The 5,001-nt window shown below is 36.1% G+C and overlaps 1 long non-coding RNA gene across 1 annotated transcript; it reads left to right on the top strand.

Annotated features, from left to right (window-relative positions):
* Positions 1–360: 360 nt before the first annotated feature.
* On the top strand, positions 361–2,460 carry LOC110987718 (uncharacterized). The gene is made up of 4 exons (XR_015423567.1): positions 361–443; positions 825–966; positions 1,340–1,400; positions 1,702–2,460. It is a non-coding gene; the product is annotated as an uncharacterized LOC110987718 (long non-coding RNA).
* The last annotated feature ends 2,541 nt before the right edge of the window (positions 2,461–5,001 follow it).

Genomic DNA, 5,001 nt, shown 5'->3' with positions numbered 1-5,001 from the left:
AATTGGAACTCGCTCTAGTTGGAGTCCTGGGGAGTTTCAATGCGAGTTGTGCGGAAGGGGCTAGGCAGTTCGTGAGTCTAGCCCTACCAACGCTTCTGTTAGCCAAAAAAGATGCAGGTAGTTGTGTCCCTCGTGTCGAGGGCCGCGGACCTCTTCCATAGGGGCGTGGCCCTGTTATCATTGGGGTTAGCAAGGCGCTGGTACGTCCTCTCACCTACCCGGGGGTGGGAGGGCGCGCGTGAGTAGGCAAGGGCACTCTCCTTCGGGAGGGCGGACCGGACAGTGGCAGATGGTGCCCCTGCGGCCACAGGGTAGTACCAGTCTGTCCAGCGATGGGCCCGCTAATTGCCGAAAGCGTGCGGGGCTGGTATCCTGGGACCTTCACGTGGTGGCCCTGTTTTCACTAACCTTACCAGGATATTCACTTTACTGCAGCTTGAAAGGTGAGCATGTGACTTATTTACTCAACAAAGTCATTTCTCAAAGTTACTTTAATTCTCATGCTTATTGAGAATAGTCATTTTTTGGTCAAGTATAAAGATTCCATGAATTCCTGAGTTGAAGTATTATGACAACAATGTTGAAGTGGCATTCATTGCCCATCGTCAGTCTTCAACATCACTTATTGTTTGCCTTGTTGCTTGAGACTGCTGACAGAAAATTGTCAATTTAAAGTTTTAAAAATTGCAGTCAAAAGAAAAATGTACATGTAGTATCTCCATTTTCAAATATATGTGGAACCATAGTCAAGTTGAAACAAAAACGTTTGCTAAAATTAAAATACTTTTCACTTCAAGTTTCTTCTTTCTTTTTCTTTCTGACAGGTATTGATGAACTCTGAAGCAATATACACGAGGGAAGTAATGATCAAATCCTTGACTCATATGTAATTTTGCCTCTACAACCAGATCCCAGCAGCAACAGATGAATCGGTGGCATCCTGTTCCCCCACCCCAAAAAACCTCAGTGAATATCCCTCCGACTACCATCATTTTGTTGATTATGGACTCAGTTGGCCTTGGATTTTGTATAAAATTCTTCCCTACTTTCCTGAAATTTATAATTAAATCATACTCTTCATCAGTCTTGGTTTGCACTGGCAATGTGTACCAAATCATGGATCATAGTGCACCCCAAAATATTTGCCAGTGTATGAGGCAGGCAATTATACATTTTTTTAAAATTGAAACTGCCAAGTTCTTAACAACTTCATAAAAAGGCCACAGAAAAAGATTTGAATGTTCGTTTCAAGCTACATTCTTTATCAGAATCCAGGCCAATCAGGCAGGTGCATTTGTTGTGCAAATGTACAAGATTTTCTTTTGTTTGTTTTCTGAAGGTCCACCCAAGGAAACCCTCTTGAACTTGCTGACCAAGAAATAAAAGAGTCACTTCCTCAAGTAAGCAACTTTTAAGTGCAGTCTCTTCATTTTACATGGCTTGCCTCCTAGGAGAGACTGATGCTATTTTGTTTTATAAATAAGTGTGAAATGATTGCAGAGGAGCTGTGTCACACCAGAACTTGGTCACAGCTGTCAGTGTTTTTTTCTGTCCAGTATATTATCAAATATCAGTTTGTAAAGCAAAAATAAAACACCTATAATTGCTTTTGGCTGAATTTGAAAATCTTAAAGTATTCCTAGTTGTCTGTGAGGAAATTCTTCCTGGAAGGTGACCCCATTTTTGTGGTGTATTGAATAGGAAGCTGAACCGCTTTGAGAAGAAACATTCTGGGTCTGTGCATAAGGAGAGCCACAAGAGGTGATGGTGCAGCTCATCAGAGGACAAAGACCAGAGAAACACCATAGGGATGACAGCAGCAGCAACAGATTTTAGAAGTCCAATGTTATCGAAATCTTAACAAATATGCCTTGGTTTGGGTGAAATTTGAAACTGGGGAAGTTATTTCATCAAAATTGTTGAGAAGTGTCAGGAAACCTGAAATTCATCTCAACATACATTTCTGAGCTCTTTTACAAAAAGTCAATTTTTGACGAAATTTTAATTAAAATTCAAGTTTAAGGAGGTCTCACATAACAAAACTAAGGATACAATTCTGTGATTTTGTAATTACCTATAAGATTTTGCCATATACTATATTCGCTTCAATTTTTGCCTATTATCCCTCTGTTTGCAAAATGTGTGCATTTGACTCCTGCTTAATATTATACACTCATTGGAGGTCACACATAACAACTCCAAATTATTTTCATTTTGCACATGTAGTCCGTGAATTGCAAGAGACTTTTAAAAAGTCACATTACCGAAATTATGTTTCCGACTTTGCTGTCCAAAATTTCTGTAGTTGTAGATCCCAGCCCTAATTACTGATTTGAATTGTTTTTATACATGAATTGTTTGTGATATGTATCTGTCTTTAGCCTACATGGGCTACATATCAGTGCCTGAGCAATTTTTACAGGGTTGCTGACCTCCAGACAATAAATTGGCAGAAACAAATTCCTGACATTCAGTGCAGTTTCCTTGGCAGTGTCGCAACGCCCCCTTCATCTTAGATAACACTTTTGAGCCTTTTTTTTAGAAAAAGACCAGTTTTGACAAAATTTTATTCAAACTGCAAGGCTAACCCATTGTAGATTGGTCAATTTAGGGTGAAATTCGAAATTTAAATTGCACTGAAATAATCTAGTAGTGTAAGAAAAGGTGCGAATTTCATCTTGAAATACATTTCTCAGCCTTTTCAAAAAAGACCAGTTTTTCGCGAAATTTTAATTCAAATGCAAGGCTAACCCCTTGTAATTTTTGCAATTTTGGGTGAAAATTTGAAATTGGTTTACATTGCACCAAAATGACCTAGAAGTGTAAGAAAAGCTGAAATTCATCTGGGAATACATTTCTAAGCCTTTTCTGCAAAGATTAGTTTTGGTGAAATTTGACTTAAAATGCAAGGCTAACCCCTTGTAATATTTGCGATTTTGGGTGAAAATTTGAAATTGGTTTAAATCACACCAATATGACCTAGATGTGTAAGAAAAGCTGAAAATCATCTTAGAATACATTTCTCAGCCTTTTCTGTAAAGATCAGTTTTGGGTGAAATTTGACTTAAAATGCAAGGCTAACCCCTTGTAATTTTTGCAATTTTGGGTGAAAATGTGAAATTGGTTTACATTGCACCAAAATGACCTAGAAGTGTAATAAAAGCTGAATTTCATCTGGGAATACATTTCTAAGCCTTTTCTGAAAAGATCAGTTTTGGGTGAAATTTGACTTAAAATGCAAGGCTAACCCCTTGTAATATTTGCAATTTTGGGTGAAAATTTGAAATTGGTTTAAATTGCACTAAAATGACCTAGAAGTGTAAGAAAAGCTGAATTTCACCTGGGAATACATTTCTAAGCCTTTTCTGAAAAGATCAATTTTGGGTGAAATTTGACTTAAAATGCAAGGCTAACCCCTTGTAATTTTTGCAATTTTGGGTGAAAATTTGAAATTGGTTTAAATTGCACCAAAATGACCTAGAAGTGTAAGAAAAGCTGAAATTCATCTTGGAATACATTTTTTTTAGCCTTTTCTTAAGAGATCAGTTTTGGGTGAAATTTGACTTAAAATGCAAGGCTAACCCCTTGTAATTTTTGCAATTTTGGGTGAAAATGTGAAATTGGTTTACATTGCACCAAAATGACCTAGAAGTGTAAGAAAAGCTGAATTTCATCTGGGAATACATTTCTAAGCCTTTTCTGAAAAGATCAGTTTTGGGTGAAATTTGACTTAAAATGCAAGGCTAACCCCTTGTATTTTTTTCAATTTTGGGTGAAAATTTGAAATTGGTTTAAATTGCACCAAAATGACCTAGAAGTGTAAGAAAAGCTGAATTTCATCTGGGAATACATTTCTAAGCCTTTTCTTAAGAGATCAGTTTTGGGTGAAATTTGACTTAAAATGCAAGGCTAACCCCTTGTATTTTTTTCAATTTTGGGTGAAAATGTGAAATTGGTTTACATTGCACCAAAATGACCTAGAAGTGTAAGAAAAGCTGAATTTCATCTGGGAATACATTTCTAAGCCTTTTCTGAAAAGATCAATTTTGGGTGAAATTTGACTTAAAATGCAAGGCTAACCCCTTGTAATTTTTGCAATTTTGGGTGAAAATTTGAAATTGGTTTAAATTGCACCAAAATGACCTAGAAGTGTAAGAAAAGCTGAAATTCATCTTGGAATACATTTTTTTAGCCTTTTCTTAAGAGATCAGTTTTGGGTGAAATTTGACTTAAAATGCAAGGCTAACCCCTTGTAATTTTTGCAATTTTGGGTGAAAATTTGAAATTGGTTTAAATTGCACCAAAATGACCTAGAAGTGTAAGAAAAGCTGAATTTCATCTGGGAATACATTTCTAAGCCTTTTCTGAAAAGATCAGTTTTGGGTGAAATTTGACTTAAAATGCAAGGCTAACCCCTTGTATTTTTTTCAATTTTGGGTGAAAATTTGAAATTGGTTTAAATTGCACCAAAATGACCTAGAAGTGTAAGAAAAGCTGAAATTCATCTTGCAATACATTTTTTTAGCCTTTTCTTAAGAGATCAGTTTGGGGTGAAATTTCACTTAAAATGCAAGGCTAACCCCTTGTAATTTTTGCAATTTTGGGTGAAAATTTGAAATTGGTTTACATTGCACCAAAATGACCTAGAAGTGTAAGAAAAGCTGAATTTCATCTGGGAATACATTTCTAAGCCTTTTCTGAAAAGATCAGTTTTGGGTGAAATTTGACTTAAAATGCAAGGCTAACCCCTTGTAATTTTTGAATTTTGGGTGAAAATTTGAAATTGGTTTAAATTGCACCAAAATGACCTAGAAGTGTAAGAAAAGCTGAATTTCATCTGGGAATACATTTCTAAGCCTTTTCTGAAAAGATCAGTGTTGGGTGAAATTTGACTTAAAATGCAAGGCTAACCCCTTGTAATTTTTGCAATTTTGGGTGAAAATTTGAAATTGGTTTAAATTGCACTAAAATGACCTAGAAGTGTAAGAAAAGCTGAATTTC

Source organism: Acanthaster planci, linkage group LG20, assembly GCF_054643075.1.
Source record: "Acanthaster planci isolate LZ-2023a linkage group LG20, COTS_SCS, whole genome shotgun sequence".
NCBI classification, from domain to species: Eukaryota; Metazoa; Echinodermata; class Asteroidea; order Valvatida; family Acanthasteridae; genus Acanthaster; species Acanthaster planci.
Note: the sequence above shows the minus strand (reverse complement) of the source record. Positions and strands in the feature narration are given on the sequence as shown.